Source organism: Pleurodeles waltl, chromosome 3_1 (assembly GCF_031143425.1).
Source record: "Pleurodeles waltl isolate 20211129_DDA chromosome 3_1, aPleWal1.hap1.20221129, whole genome shotgun sequence".
Taxonomy (NCBI): Eukaryota; Metazoa; Chordata; class Amphibia; order Caudata; family Salamandridae; genus Pleurodeles; species Pleurodeles waltl.
Window position 1 is genome coordinate 222,841,389 of NC_090440.1, and position 17,275 is coordinate 222,858,663.

At 42.7% G+C, this 17,275-nt stretch overlaps 1 protein-coding gene across 3 annotated transcripts in view; it reads right to left on the reverse strand.

The window, feature by feature from the left end:
* The window catches only part of CD276 (CD276 molecule), a 204,359-nt gene that overhangs the window by 3,669 nt on the left and 183,415 nt on the right, over positions 1-17,275 (reverse strand). The window lies entirely within an intron of this gene.

Genomic DNA, 17,275 nt, shown 5'->3' on the forward strand with positions numbered 1-17,275 from the left:
CAAATGATTACATATTAGCATGGTTGGCACTTTAGTTCCCCTACAGTCAAATGCTTTACTAGACACAACAAGCAGGAAAGGCCGACAACTGTGTATGTCGCCGTGCCCATACAAAAATAGTGCATGTTGCACAGGCTCCTTTTGCAGCACATCTTTGTGAAAACGTGGCATAATGATTCCTTTTATGCAAATACATGCAGTGACAGGACACATTAGACAGGAGACTGAGCGCACATCCATCGCATCTCAGATATTCAATATAGTTGGGTACCACCAATCTCAAAACAGTCCCAACCATAATAAGAAATAAACATTCACCATCCCAATAGGTCATTTTAGCAAACAGATGGAGCCCAATTTGTTGGACCTCATCGAGACCACAAGAACAGTCCACTCCTTACAAAAACTATACATCCTATAACACACAACACACCAAACCAACCCAATACACCTAATCAATCTTTCAAATTTACAAGACGCTGCAATATGATGGGTTGAAGCAGGATCTGCTTTAGCACTGGTGACGCCCACTGCAACAATGTTTGTTGGTGCTCCCCCAATGCCTTCCTTCGCCACAGATCCCTCACTATCACCCTTTAACAGTGCCCTCAAGTCTCCAAAACCAGTCTCTCACTCAGGTGCATTTAATTAGTATTATAACGCCACTCATACAAGTTCAGGGTGTCAGAGCACTTTACATCACACAGAGACAATGATGCATATGTAGATCAGTGTACAGGAAATGTTACATAGGACTACAAGGTGTAGGAGTCACGCCATCCATACTAGTAGGCAGCATAGTTTAAGAACGCTTTATCTGGAGAAGCAGAAACTCAGCATTTTAAAAGAACTACTATAGGTGGGGGTTGCCTTTACTAGTAAGAACTGATTTCTACCCAAATGAACCCTTTTTTGCAACATTAGGGTCATGAAAGACTGAGGAAAAAAAAGTCATATCGCTGTAACCTATGCATTGCAGTTTCCATGCCAATCTTTGATGACATTTTCTAGTTCACTGTTATTTGTTATGATTTTAACAAACTGCAAGCAATTAAACTATACCTCCAACAAAAGCAGTAACCCACTGACTTATTTACATTATATTCACTTTGTGATCTGCATGGTATGCTCTTTGCAGCAGACTTATTAACTCTCTGCGCTACCTTATGGGTTAAAACTTCCGCTAGACAAAACTCAATCTCTCTCCAGAAGGTTTATTAATCACTATAGTTAGCTTGACGCTTCAATTGTTGAAAGTAGCTGGAGGCAATGAACCGGGCAGCAGGTGCTTTTAAAACCTTAAGATACTTGCGAACACGGCGCCCCCACCAGAAGTCAACGCCCGGTGCTGCAGCACCAGACGCACCGCCCTAGAGCCGGCCCTGGGTTGAAGCTGTAACACGGGCTACTCTCAACTACTTGAAGCTCTGGAACTAAAATATCGACTGCAAATGTCAAGCTCAGATCTCTAAAGGTTGCAACTTCTGTGAAGCAAACTATAACATCATTCATTTCAATGTCCCTTTAAAACTAATGTGATAGAAGTGATTATTTTTAGCATGACAGAACCTGCACACATCAAACTGACGCGATGACTGTCAACAAGAAGGTAAAAGGAACAAAATAAATCGAAGAACTAAGATATGGTAAAGCGAACTTCTGCAAAACGTGTCAGCAGTGAATGCAAGTATTGTGATGAATTGATGAAGAAGAATAAGTTAATATTAGAATACTTTGTAAAGTTAGAAGGACTTTGAACTGTCAAAATCACACTTTGGTGCCTTCTTAAGGATTTAAATTTTGGACCTATACGCTTATTTATAAAGATACTCTGCACCCTAACTAGAGTCCATTCTCACAGTTACCTCAAACACACACCTAAATCCAGGAAGGACACATGCCTATCTCCCTGGATGCACATATCCAAATTGGTATACAGTCCTCTAGCTGTGCATGCACACAAAACCCTTACTACTGGTCATTATTGCTTAACATGAATCTAGTGATTGTGAGGCGCAGATGGGAAAACTGAGTGAGAGAAAGACTAGTCATTCTTTGAGCAAACGCGAGCATGAAGAGCTTTTTTACGTGGATGTGAGGACATTTGTTAACTGAACGTTCGCGCCACGATTATTTGCGTCAACTCGTTGGAGGCTTCACTTGAACCATATACGCGCATGTAATTTTCCTTCTACTGAGGGGTTCTCTGTTTGTTGTCCTGAAAATCTCCAGGTGAATAACTGTCACACAGAACATTTGTGATTGAAACTTCGATGAAACATCTGTCTGTACCAAGTTTGCGGGTTGGCATATAGAGAATGGGACTTATGGAATGAACCAACTCCCAAACTTTTGCACATGACGTGAGTGGACACATCACACAAACAATATTTGTTTTTGTATATACTGGTATGCTCACCGCAACCTTTTCACCACTAGCATTTTCTCTGCATTGCTCCCGGAGCACCCCATCAGGCGGTTGTCTCTCTAGTGATAATAACTTATCTGAGGCAGTATACATTGTGTTCAATTAAATGACTACTTTGCATTTTGTGTCTATGTGTATATTCACCGTATATTGCCTGGTTGAGGGTGGGGGATGCTGATATGGACTTAACCAAAAGGGCAATTAGGGAGAATTTATCTGACAGAACCATTGTTTCAGTATCTAATTCACTTGGTAGCTGAGAGTTATGTTTTGTAAAAGGGTATTTATAACAGTAATTAACAACTGAAAGCAATGGAAAGCAAGAGGGCAAAAACATGCATCTCTTGACAGGGTTTCATTAATCTGGGGCACCATATCCGACAAGCCTAAAACAGATTGTACAATTAAACAGTCCTCTGCAAACAACTCATTATGTTGTTTGCCCAAAAGCCTTGGCATTGGAACTCCACTTTCGGTGGTTTATTAAGTAACATGACATTATCCTGGAGGAGGTTTCGACGGGGAAACTGAGTGAAACAAAGAATGCGCTTTATTCAACAGCGTAGTAATATTAAACACACTTCTTATGAGTCCTTCCAGTCAGAGAGCTCCTGTTCTCTGCCAGAGTTAAAGATGTGAGGTCAACGATTGTGGATGCCCAGCACGACTGAGTACCCTTCCCAATGGGGCTCCCCCTCTTCCTCCGGGTTTCATATCTCCTGGGATTTTGATACAGCAATGTGCACTGTACAATTGTGATACCTCTGATGCACTACTGATGTGTGTTTTACATCATGTTTAAAACTCTATAAAAATATATTTAAAAAAAGAAGATGTGAGGTCAACGGCTGAATGTGCTTTTTTTTTTTTTTTTTTTACCATGCATGCCTGACCTACCCTCTCCTGCCTGTCTCATGACCAGGTACAGGAGGCAGTTTGAGTACTGAAGTATTCTTTCCACAGCTGAAGTGACAACTGGTGTGCTAATACCGCATATGCAATTGGTGGTTTCTCATGTGCACTATTACTCTTCTGACATGTGCATCTCAAAATTGTAGATAACACTGACTGTGCTGTGCTTGTGTACACTTGTTCTAAAATGGCCAAACTCGGATTGCGCATTATTTGACCTTAAACATTTGACCAAGTTTTCGTAACTCAGGTTGCGATATTATGGCTTAAAAGGTATAATCCTAAACTGTCCGCAACATGATTTGTGCTGTGTGCAGCTGTAAGAACCAGGGCTTGAGAGTAGGTGAAATACTAGACGACACCTGTAACTTTTCCTTATCTGAAGTCTTCCTGCCTCCACTTGAACAATGTGGGAACACTTTAAAATAAAGCAAGCACTAAGGTGGGCAAATGGATTTAGAGCCTGATTTAGATCTCAGCAGACGGGTTACTGGTCACAGATATAACTGGTATTCCGTCCGTCATATTACAGTTTCCATATGATATAATGGGATCATAGTACGGCGGACGGTATATCCGTTACGTTTGAGACAGGGTAACCCCAGCCACCAAACTCCAAATCAGGCCTCTCTCAGTGTCCATGCCAAAATAAGTGCTAGCACTAATACTCCTGTCAGCTGAGCTATGCCTGCACCAGACAGGGTAGTCTATGTCGCCACAATATATATATATATATATATATATATATATATATATATATATATATATATATATATATATATATATATGTGTGTGATACTGCTATATGTCACTGAAAAGTGACTCGAGCAGCTATAGCTCTTTCAGAGTGATGACAGATGTTATTCCGAATGGAGGCCCCTTGAACAAAGTAGCTTTTTAAAATGCAAGTCTCTGTCATCTGAGGACTGGAAATCTGCCCGCATAAGACATATCCCAACAGGTGGCAAAGTCTAGGGAAAGAGCTGGACTCTTTTCTACAATCAATGTAGAGTGTCATCGCTCTTTTCACATGCCAGCGCTGCAGACTGAACCCTTTTAGTGAAAGGATGAGGTTTAACAAAAGGAAGCAGCGAGATCATCTCATGATTGAGAGGGAAGGAGGAAGCAACGTTTGCGATGAAATATTGACCTTGTCAAAAATAATTCAGTTCTGACCTCACGGGATTTGTCACGCTCTATAAATGTTTGATGGATTGAGGGAACAATAGTTTTGCTGACTTCCTGTGCATAATAGCGCCATCACGTGGCTAGATCAGAAAACACATTCAGGCAAGAAATATATCACCCTGAGAGCAATGACTGAATGGGTATGTCTATAAAATGAGCCTGCCAATGAGCATGAGAATAGCCCCACGGCACCACTGCAGCTGGCATCATCGTAAGATTCGTATGGGTGGCATCACTTGAGATTAGCTCTAAACCTTATCCTCATCCAACCATATGTGAAACATAGTGTGGATCACATGTTTATTCTTTCGCCATATACATTTTGATAGTGCGCAACCAAGATGCCCATATCTGGATGACAGGGCACTGTACAGGGCGACCGAGAGACAGACTGTTCAATATTCTTAGTATTTAACAGTATTTACAGATTATATATGTTTGAAAGAGACAATTGCAAGGGGGCAACTGACAGTGTAGTATATACAGCACATATACCTTGGAAAATATAATTGTAAAACTCAACAATTAAGTTACAAAGTGCAGACGTGTTCATGTGTAAATATAATACAACATGGCGGCATCTAAAGCAGGTTTGGTTGTAGAAGAAATGAAGGCATGGTGCCACAGTCATGGGGTAGGCTCAGCGCAAGGATACTCTCCTGTGTGATAGTGCGCTCTACTAATCCGCATAATATATCGCAATGGCAGGGATGCGGTTTTGAATATCTCTTCCCAAGGAAATGGTTCTTAATCAGATGTCCACCTTTTATGGAGCTGGAATTCCCTAAGGTTCTTCAACAATTAGGCGACTAGACATAGCAACAGAAATCCTTAGTGAAACCCTGTACGTTCCCTCTGGTCGGACCGCTAGCTGCATTTTTATGGATGGTGTACAAAACAAGGTCTTGACAAGGTTGTAGAATAGTTCAGAATCTGTAGTAACATGGTTGCTGCTGGTACACCTGGCTCACTGGTCTAACAGAAAGCATGTGTGGCATTTGCATCAGTGACTTAAATGCCAAAGAATAATCTGGGGAAGAGGGGACGTGGTAGCACATCTTTCTATTGTGGGAAATATACTCAATAGGCAGCTAGTATCCTTTGGGGATTTGCTGGTATCCACACCTCGGTGGCTGTCATAGCTTTGAAGCAGATCCTTTGACACCAGAACGATATCATTACATTAGTAAACATGACCGTAAGCTGATCTTCTAATGAGGGCTGCTGATGCATGATGTGCTACTGAGTGAAATGGAACACAAGGCCTCCCCAGGGAACATGTAAAAGACTAAGATGTAGTTAGTGGTAGCAAGGGGTGCAGTAGGCACCCAAGGAATGTTTGATTCTATTCTCCATGCTAGAAGTGGAAAGTGTCTAGAATTAGTACTGTGCTACTCATGAACGGTGCAAATCACGTGTGTTGGGGCCTAAAAAGATGGCAAAGCTTCAAAACCCTGATAAAGCAGGGATTAGCTCTGATATGAAACGAAGAAGCAGCCTTGCTCTCTGCCAAGAAACAAAAAGTGGCGTGGGAGTGGTTATGCGGAGATCCCAGCATAAAGTCATGCAAGACTGCAAAGAGGCTTTCGTCCTCCTCTGTCAAAAAATGACCATCATCCTGGTGCCAAACTCTAGGTAATTAACCAACCTATCTATCTAGTGCTATCTCCTGCTGAGTTTGAGTGATGATGCCGGACCTGATCTTGGTACTTGAAGCCCTCAGAGGCTCTTAGAACCTTTGAGCCTCAGACCCTTCCCTAAGCTTTTCAGAGCTAGAAAAATAACGGTGCATAATATGCTGTTTTTAAATATTATAGCCTCCTATTAAGATCAATTAATCTTTATGAAACAGGAGACAAAGAAGTTGTTAGACTATCATTAATTGGCTGTACAATGCACGTAGCCTACAGGATGTAAAAAGTGAAACTTAACAGATATAACAATCAATGTCCTTCAGAACCCAACTACCATGTCAGCGACAATGAAAAAACAGTCATTTATATGTTTAATTAATATTAGCACATCAAGATCTGTAAATAGTTGGTGGTACTGGTACCTAGAGTATTTATTTTTACTCAATTTCTCAAACTGGAGAGATAGAAGGCGGAGTTGGATTTACACAGCTGTGACAGTCTATTAATGTCAGTTCTCTCAAAACCAAGGAGATGCCAGAAAACAAGTGATACCATCGCCAGTGAGCATCCAGATAGCTGTGCTCAGATAGTACAAGCATAGTCTTTTATGGCCGTCTCCTCCTGGTGTTGGATGCAAGAAGTACCCCATTTTTAGGTCCGGCTGACAGCGTACGCTTCTTCACAGTGCTCATATGGACGACACATGGAGGCGAACTGAGATCAGTCCTCCTGAACCACTGGTTGTTGCATGTGTCATTAATCACTAATTGACTGACTGTAAGTGCCATTCGTGACGTGGAGTTTTGTGACTGAATTAAGACATCAAGCTATTTCATAGGTGTTGCATTAGGCCGAATCCTCGTTGAAACGTGTGCTCTTTTTTCGTATTATTTCTTTTACGTTATGTAGCTGTTTGCTGGCTTGGTAATACAATAACAACATAACCAGCATACAATGCAGTAATTATAAGTAACAATGCATAGTTAGGAAGCGTTTTGATCGATATAGATGGCATCCAAAACATTCCCTGTGTTTCACTTAATCTGGAGTCCTCTGCTATTGGTTGCCTGCAACTTTTGAGCATTGAGCTTTATGAGCAATGCTGGATGTCATGCAGAGACGCTTTCATACAGCAGACTATTAAGTAAGATAGAGACACTTCAATAAAACAAACAACTAAGTTGTGTCTCAAAATGCACTTTATTGCATCTTGTTTTCAGCAAATTTGAAAGTCAGACAGTAGGATGATGAGGAGCGGGGGAGAGCAATGTCAGTTCCATTTTTTCAGAGCCTTTTGACGGAGATCCGGAGCTGGAGATGATTTTTCAAATTGTCCTGGGCTTTAGACCAGAATCTATTCTCATATTCTCAAATAGATCACTGCAGTGCGAAGGGATGTCACTGCCAAAGAACTCTGGTATCAAAACTTGTGGCAATGGATAGATGTCCATTTCAGACCCCCACAAGGTCTTTTTGTGGTTGGTAACTGGGCCAATACTTTTACTACTTGGACACAGCCAGCTTAATGTTTAATGGTGATGGCATCACTGGGTTTCTGGCAGCTTCTTGTTTTTGGGAGCGCTCACATTCCTGGAATATCTTGCTACAGTGTAACTCTTTGTTGGAAAATGGGTTATTGGTAAGGGCAGGTAAGTACCTACACTTAGCAATAGGCCACTAACCTCCACTTAGGTCCAGTTAGGTCTCAATAAATTAAACCCAGCTCAACTGTTGGTAGCTTGGCAACGAGCGACAAGGCTTAACTTAGGAGACAAAGCATAAAGCATTCAAATATCACAAAACAGTAATTAAATAAAACAAAGGAAACAGTTAAAAATCCAAAATCAATTTATAAAAATAGATTATATTTGTATCTTCAAAATGACACCAAAACTAAAAACATGGGATAATGGGAACCGGAGATATGAATTTTTAAAGAATTAATGCTTTATAGCGCATAGAAGCAAGTAGCACTCAAAGGGTTAAAAAAAGGTCACACTGGAAAGGAACAAAGTCCAGAATTCAGGGCACCCACGAGGTAACACTGTCACACTTACTTTCAGAAGTGTTTGATTCAGGAAAGTGGTCCACAGCACCAGCCAAGGGTTCAGAGGCTCTGGTGTGCCTCTTGGGTCTGGGACTACAATTCCCACAATGCACCTCTTCAACTTATGGAGTTGCTCCAAACGTCTCCAAACTTCTGGATCTTCTTCCAGAGGTCCTTCTTGTGTCCTTGAAGTGTCCACAACTTGATCCAAGGTTCCAGAAGCTCTGAGTTGCTCCTTTGGAGTTGGGACTACAATTCCCAGAATGCACCTGGTCAGAATCCTCAAATGGCCCCTGGACGCTGGTCAGCTGGGCTCTGCTTGCAGGACTTGATGCAGGGGACTCTGGGCAGCTCCTTTGTACCTGTAGCAAACAGGGAATCCCTTCTTGAAGCAGTAGAAGACAGGTAAAGTCCTTTTAGTGGTGAAGCCCAAGTGTGCAGCTGGTGCAGTCCTCCAGAGTGCAGTGTCCAGGTCAGGGGTCCAGCAGGGCAGTCCTTCTCCTGTAGTTCTTCTTTGTTGGAATCAGATCTGAGGTGTGGGTGCAGGTCTGCCAGTTTTATCCCTGCTCCTGGGTGAAAAACAGGGAGGTCCTCGTTCTCCAATCAGGTGCAGGGTCCTTCCCCCTGTGATGACCACTTCTTGGGAAGTGTGGCAAAAATCAATCCCAGGACACAACACTCCTCAAAAATCCATCATGGCTGAAAGTGATTTCTGGAGGTTACATCTGGCTGAGCCCACCCATGGGTGTGGCTAAAAATCCTAAACACACCCCTCTCCTGCCCTCTCCTAATCTAATCAAGGGGGCACCTAGTTGTCTGAGTTTGCAGGATGTGAGGGTGTTGCTGGGTTGCTCCAAATGTCCTTCTCTGCCTTTGAAGACCAGTTTGGCAGACTTCCCCCTTCCTGCTTCACCATCTGCTGAGGGGAGATCTCCACCCTCAGGCACATCTCTTTGTGTGGAGCCAGGCCACTTCACACCTCATCAAGGCAGCCTGTCCATGCTGCCAGTGGCTGGCCAATCAGAGCACAGCAGCAAAAACACTGCAGGGCTGAAGTTGGCAACCTTTCAGGTATAGTTTAAAACTCTTTACCTGAACAAGTTATATTAAATCCAACAACTGGAAGTTGTGGGATTTACTATAACAATTAATTTGATACCAAACTTCTGGCATCTGTTACTTAAGGGGACTTTTAAAATTAAAATAAAGTCTCCCCGTTCTAGCCTATTGAAGCCATTCACTACAATGAGGGAAAAACAAATTTGGCTGTTTTACCTCACCAGGGCTTATAAAACTATTTTTATAAGGTCCCTGCTTATGGTTACATGGCACCCAGACCTAGGGGCACATAAGGCACACCTTAGGAGTGACATATGTAAAAATAAGGTAGTTTAAGACTTTGGAACTACTTTCAATTCCAAAGTCTAATTTGCACGTAACTTCGATTTAAAAGCAGACAGCAAGGCAAGCCTGCCTTTAAAATGACACTGGGCACCACAGCAGTGCATCTATGGGGGCACTACCTATGCTGTGATCCCTAAACCTACATGCCCTACCATATACTAGGGACTTATAGGTAGGTTGACTCAGCCAATTCTAAGTAGCCTAATTTGCATACTGATTTTACACAGAGCACAGGCACTGGGACTGGTTAGCAGTACCCAGAGCACCATCAGTCAGGAAAACACCAGCAAAAGTGGGAAATGGGGGCAAAAAGTTAGGAGCCTCTGCATTCAGCCCTGTTCTCTCACTCTTAAAGTTATAACATGCCAATCAAAGGATCTTTGAATTCAGGCACCGTAGGTCTATCAGGCGTGTTCCACTAGATCCCAATTTTTTCCCAAACATTAAGAGGTTCAAGTATAGCTTATTATGACCTAGTTAAGAAAATGGTTACTTACCTCTGCGACTCGTTTTGAAGGTTGAAGAATTTTTCGAATTCACATTATTCGCCATCTAGTGGTTAAGTCTGAATTCTCTTTTTTGTAGTCTTATCCTTTTATTTTTTGTGCTTGATAAAGCCAAAGAAGGAGGAGAAAGCAGGAGGGGCGGTGAAGAATACAGAAAAGGGAATTCTGTACCCAACAACTGGATGGCAGAATAATGAACAGCATGTGAATACAGAAAAGATTCACCCTACAAAAACTGTGCATTATCCATGCTGGATTTGGTCAGGTGGGTGGTAGTATGTTTAGAAATATATCCAAACTCTCTCATCCAATAATAAAGGTGGATGTAAACCCACAGATACATTACACTACAGTAATCCAACTAAGGTCCAGATCAATGTCAGCTTTTTAGGATAACCACTAACTTAGTAAATTTAGTTAGATTTAGGACCTGATTGAGATCTTGGCAGATGAGTTACCCCGTCACAACGGTGACATATTCCATCCACCAAAATATAAATCCCACAGAATATAATGGGATTTATATTGCGGCAGACAGGATATCCATTGTCGTTGTGACAAACTAACTCGTCCTCCAAGATCTCAATTAATTTATTAATTGTAAAATTCATCTCCAATATAGAGTCTAAAAAAGCATCCAGGATAGTCATGTTAAGAAGCTGGGAGATTGGTCTATAGTAGCCTCTGGGGCTCGGCTTAGGGGCTTTCTGTTTAGTAAGAGGCTAGTAAGAAACAATCATTTCAGCCCCTATCGTAAAATCCTGGACTGAAAGCACAGAAAGTTTTAGCCATGATATAGCACTTTTATCATTAGTTGCTTTTAAATAATTTGGCAAGATCTGGGTACTCAGAGGATGCAGATAATTGAGCATTTCAGTGAGGGCAATAGTTTATAATTTATTATTCAAATAGAGAAAGACTTCGAACAAGTGAGTGGGATGAACAAGTTACTTACTTTCGGTAATGGCCTTTCTGGTGGATACTCTAACCGCAGATTCCTCATCTTATAATTCTTCCCTAGGTGCTGGACTGGATCTGGAAATTTGTCTCCAGCAGTGCACCTGTACGCTACTAGAAGAAGCAGTAGAATGGAGCCCACGTGCAGGTGACAGAGCAGATCCACATATATGTGCCACCTTTGAGTGCTGACACAGGTTTCCTATCTTTCTCTTTTTGCACCCTCAGATGCAGAGCATTAACTATTATTAGTACCAGTGTGCTGATTTCTAATTTCGGACCTTTTCAGATATTAAAAACAGGCCACTTGCAGAGTTGAGAGGTAGGTGAGTGGTGAGGAAACTGCAGACACAAGTTATTTACCTTTGATAATGTTCCTTCTGGTGGATACTCTAACTTCAGATTCCACACCTTATAACAGAGGCCAAACTAGTACCATTCCAAGTGAAGGATCTGTGTAGTGGCTCAGACTATAAAGTTAGCCAGGACCGAGCAGGCAAAAAGCCCTTCCCACCAGGCCTGGTTGTCAAGACAGTAGTACTTTGTGACAGTATGCATCAACACCCAAGTCGCAGCCAGGCAGATATCAAGGACAAGCAGTGAGTGTGCCAACACAGCAATGACCTTAGCCCCAGTAAAATGGGCTCTCAAACATCCCGGTATAAGCTTCCTGAACAGCATGTAGTAGATCTTAGTCCATCTAGACAGGGTTCTCATCTGCACAGGCTACACTTTTTTCACCATGGAAAACTCCACAAAAAGATGATCATCCCCACAGTGGTCTTTGGTACAATAAATATAAAAGCTTTAAACTATTTTTGGGTTCCAACCAATGATGACTCTTCCCCTTTTTCGAGAATTGAGGATGGATATAGAATGATGGCAGGGCGAGGACTGCCCAACATAGAAAGGAGTAACAACTTTAGGCAAAAATGCCATTCAAATCCTCAGCACCAGTTTGAGAGATGAAAAAGGCGGTGTGGGACGGTTGCACCAAATGTGCCTGAAAGTTTACTCTTGTGACGAGCTGCAGTAATCTCAATCAGGAAGACAGTTAACATTGGCAGATGCGGGGAGCAGCTATTCTTCAGTTCAAAAAGTGTACACATGATCAAGACCAAATTAAGGTCTAAGTGTGGTATCGCAAACAATCTAGGAGGAAAGATGTGTAAAACCCATTGAAAACCTCATCACAGCAGGTGATGTTAACAAATGTAGAATAAATAGCAAGAAGGACTGACAAATAACATCTAATAATGCCCACTGTAAGACCTTGCCAAGCCAACGACAAAACAAACAAAAGAAGGTTGGCTGGTAAAGAGTCAATATTTAGGAAACCACACCAGGCTAAATCTGTCCCAGCTCCTGGCACAAATGAACTTCAGTGAACAGCACCTGGCAGCGAGGATGATATCCTCCACTTTAGGGGGCAGATCAAAAGCAGTCAACTGCCACCACTCAATCTCCATGCATGAAGGTGTAGATTGCAGAGGTTCGGGTCATGGACCATGCCCTGCTGCTGTGACAAGATTCTCTCAAAGTGGTAGCCTGATCGAGGGACAGATGCTCATGCCCAGAAATTCTGTGTACCACACACCCTTGACCCTATCTGGAGCCACTAAGATAACTTAGGCCAGTCATTTTTTATCTTTTTCAGGACTTGGGGAAGTGGGAGCAGAGGCAGGAAGGCACGCATACAGGAGCCTCATGTTTCATTCCAGCCAAAATGCATCTCCTAGCAAGTGTCTTTGCAGAAACTCCAATGTGCAAACCTGTTGTCAATGCATATTGTAGCCATGGCAAATCGATCTAGCTAGGGTTCTCAGCATGGCCAGAAGATGCCTTGCGCCCCCTCAAAATGTAGGCACCATTTGTGATCTGCCAGATATCGCCTGCTTAGTTTGCCTACTCTGGCATTTAAGGATCCCTCCAGGTGGTTCACAATCAGGAAAATTCTCTGATGCTCCATCCAACTCTATAGGTGCAGAGCCTCTTTGCACAGGACCCCAACTCCACCATAGCTTTTGAAATACCATAGGGAGGTGCTGTCCATGAGAACCTGCATCTGGCTTCTCCTGAGGGATGACAGAAATGACCCAAGAGCTAAATGTATGTCCAACAACAGATTGATATGGAGACACTAGTCCTCTGATTGCTATCTCCCCTGGATGACCTTCCCAACCCAGCAGTGACACATTCATCACTGTCATCAGCTTGACTTTTGAGCATCCACCGCTGCAGATCATGAGCGGTCTCCTCTGAAATCTAGATGGTATTCAATAGATTTCCTTGATGCTGGGCCCACTGGAACTTCATATTCCATTGCACAGCCCACATGTGCCACATCATGTAATTGACAAGGAGGATGAAGCTTGATAAGTGGGGAAGAAGCCTCAGAGATGCTCTCATCAAGAACATAGTCAAAATATCTTGGACTCATTGCGATGGAGAGAAGGCCCTGAACTGCACTGTATCCAGCGTAGCTCTAATGCAGTGGTTCCCAACCTTTCGACTTCTGGGACCTCCACTTTATCATTACTGGAACCCCACTGAATGGTTATTGGAATCCAGGGGCCCCTCTATTGAGTCATTACTCGAAACTGGAGACCCAGGCCTAAACATTATCGATGATTTGTACTGCAAAACAATACACACAAAAATACAGAAACAAGCATACCATCAAACACATGCACAAATGCTAACATATTTGATTTAATTTGCAAACAAATACAATCAAAAACAAAAAATATAATTTTAATAGGAAAATTGGAGCTTTACTGAATTCAATTGAAGCCACACATCACCTATACCATAATCTGTTTAAAGCACCTGCACTGCTCCCACAAATCAATCTGAGGATACTAATTTAATTTTTAGCCTCCAACTTTACTTTTTTTGCTATTTACAGTGTGTTTTAAAATTATAATTTGTACATTTAGCCACTTTATTTATACAAACTTTATTAATGTGTTAATATTCGTATATTTCTAAGCAGTCATGGATCCCCTGAGGAGGATTTGCAGACCCCAGGGGTCCCCGGACCACTGGTTGGGAACCACTGCTCTAATGAATATAAGTTTCTGGAAAAGCGTCATTTGAGACTTACTCTAACTGATCACAAAACCTAACAATTTAAGGAGGTTCGCGTCATCTGGAGTTAATCTACAACTGTGGAGAGCCTGCCTTTAACAGCCAATCGTCCAGGTAGGGGAATAATCAATATCCCTGACCTCAGAAGGTGGGCAGCGACCACAGCTATCACTTTTTTGAACACCCAAGGGGCACTGGTATGGTCAAAAAGGAACATTGTAAACAAGTGCTCCTGGCCCGCCTTGAACTGCAGGAACAGGTATATGAAAAAATACACCCTCCAGGTCCAAGGACACCAGACCTCAGAGTACAGAGCAGACAGAATCAGACCTAGTATGAACATTTTTAATTTGTCCTTCCCTTTTCTAGGAAGGCATTCAGAAGTCAAAGGTCCAAAATAGGTCAGTGACCCCCATCTTTTTTCAGCACAAGGAAATAGCAAGTAACTACCATCTCCTTTTTCTGAGTCTGGAACCCTTTCAATAGTATCTTTGGAGACTTACGCTTGCACCTTTTGTAACAGAATGGACACGTGCTCATTTGAAAGTCACTCCGATGTGAGGATAAGGCTTGGCAAAACTAAATGGTAGGGCAAAGCCCTGCAGAATAATTTGTAGGACCCACCTGTCTGACACAATGGATCGCCACATCCCCAGCCTCGAAAGGACTGTGGTAACTGCTGCAGTGGTTGGGAAGACTGTTGTTGCCTATACACCAACCGACGGAGTAGCCTCTGAATTTTTTGAACTGATGCAGGAACTGCTTGGCAGGGCTCAAAAGAACAAGAGAGCATGCCATGGTTGTACTATCTTTTATGCACTCCAAGACAAAATCGGATTTTTCACTAAAAAGATGTGAACCATCAAAGGGCATTCCATGCACGCGTCTTGTACATCTCAAGAAAATCCTGTGCAACACAACTCCATGTGTCAGCAGTGCACAACACTGGTGACAACTGCCCTTCCCAGGCAATCAGTAGTATCTATCCCAGCACATATTACATATTAGGCCACGACTTACCTGTCACAAATTGTCTGAGACATAGAAGCCAGGCGATCTTCTGGGACCACCAGCAAGACTTTGCAGCACACTTATCAGAGGGCATGTGTGTAGCAGCCTAGTAAACAAACAGCACTGACCAATTTCAGTGTTAGGCTAGCAGTAGAGAACATACGTTTTCAAGCACCTCAGTCCTCTTAACATCCCTATACGGAGGAGTTGTGGGCAGTGAGGTGGGGTCTACCTTGCTTGTTAAAGCCGGAATCACCAGGCTCTCTGGAGTAGGATGTTTAGTGAGAAAATCAGGTTTGCCAGGAGCAACCGTGTAATGCCTAGCCACCTACCTATTCACTGGTAGGCAGGAACAGAGAGCTTTGACCAAGGGCCCATCAAGGTATTATTGAGGGCCTCGTTAGAGGGGAGCAAGTGCTCAGATGTGGCTGGTCAAGGCTGCAAAACCTCCAAAAGGAGGTTTGTTTTGGTCTCAACTGATAGCAGCTGTAAAGTCAGGACCTCAGCTTTCTGTCGGACAACTACTGCAAATGATTCATTTTCTTCCATTTGTGGTTTAAGTTGTGAGTCAAATCTTGTTTCAGGGGTGGTGTCAATTCCACTGGCCTCTTGTAAGTCCATATAAAAGTTGTCATTTGCATACTGAGGAGGGAGAAAATCACCGCCTTCCCCACCATCGTCTTCTCTTCCTTGGGGTGTACCATTCTGTGGCAGAGCCATAACTTTATTGGAGCCTCTGCTCACACACCCTACCCCGTACAGGAACTGTTTCAGAGCTAGGCTGTATGACAACCAGTTTCAATGTTATAATATTGTAGTGTGAATTTGGTCAAGATAGGGCTGACGTTGGTTCGGTGGACATCAGAATCAGCACCAGATCCCTTCTGGTACCAGTGGCAAAAAGACAGGGCCCAGCACAAGTCTTGGAGGTGGAGTCGATATCCCCCTCGTATCCTTTCTTCAGACACAAAGTGGTAAGATGGGGTCAAGTCCCACTTCGTTTTATTTTTATATTCGCTTTTGAGCTTTGATTCAGACTTATTGGAGGACTTCTACCACAAAGTAGACCTCTCGTTGGAACGGCCTCTGGGGGAAGATAGAATACACACCCACGACTTGGAGCAGGACTTAGAAGAGGGCCACAAGTTCTTCTTATGCTTGGCAATGTACAGCGTTGCTTTTCTGACTAGTGTCATCTTCAAGTGAATGAAGACGCATGTCTTCGAGTGCTGCACCCAGCCCAAATACCAGAGACTCATCTCGTGCAGGTTCCGTGGCTGACATCTGCTTCTTACAGACCCATCATGTTTTGAAACCTAGTTGTTCCTAAACACACTGGATTAAGTTTGGAAGTCGTAGGAAGGCTGATGAAATTGGGAGCAGAGCTCCAAATCTGCATAGCAGTGGAAAGAACGAAAACGTTAGCGCAAAGGTTTGGCAGTTATATACGGTTCTGCTCTGCCAATTCTGGGGCGGGGGAGAGGTAAATCAGAACTGCATGGCGCCACCTCGTGGTACGTGAAAGCACTGCTGGAGAAAAGTTTGCAAATCCAGTCTGGTACCCGCGAAATCGACGTTGAAGAATCTGTTAGAAATATTCATCAGAAACTGCAGATAATTAAGAGGAGGTAAGAAAAAATGAATCCCATTTCTCAGTTGTAGTATCCAACTTTTCTTGAACATTTTCAGGTCTTCAGAAAGGTGTTCAATCATGACCATGTTTTACACATCTCTCCAAGGGAGTACTTTAACAAATCATTTCCGTTCATAAAGTGCATGCATGTCGCACCATTAATAGTCCACCTGTATTTTCTGATAAGATATATGTACTCTGTGAGCTCACAATGCAGACCTGTTTTTCTGCACTGTTTTCTCACCTTTTTAGGGGGGACAATAGGTCCTTCAAGAACTCTTTATTGATTTTCTCGTTCTTAGATTATATTTTTAGGGGATCTAAGGCTGCACTTTGTTTACTGTAATTGGAGAATGAACTTTAGGTTAAGATCTGCTCTTTTCTACATGATGTACTGTTACAGAACTCCTAAAGCTGGTACTGGGCCACTGCCACTATATCCCCATGGCCATAAAAGTGCCAAAG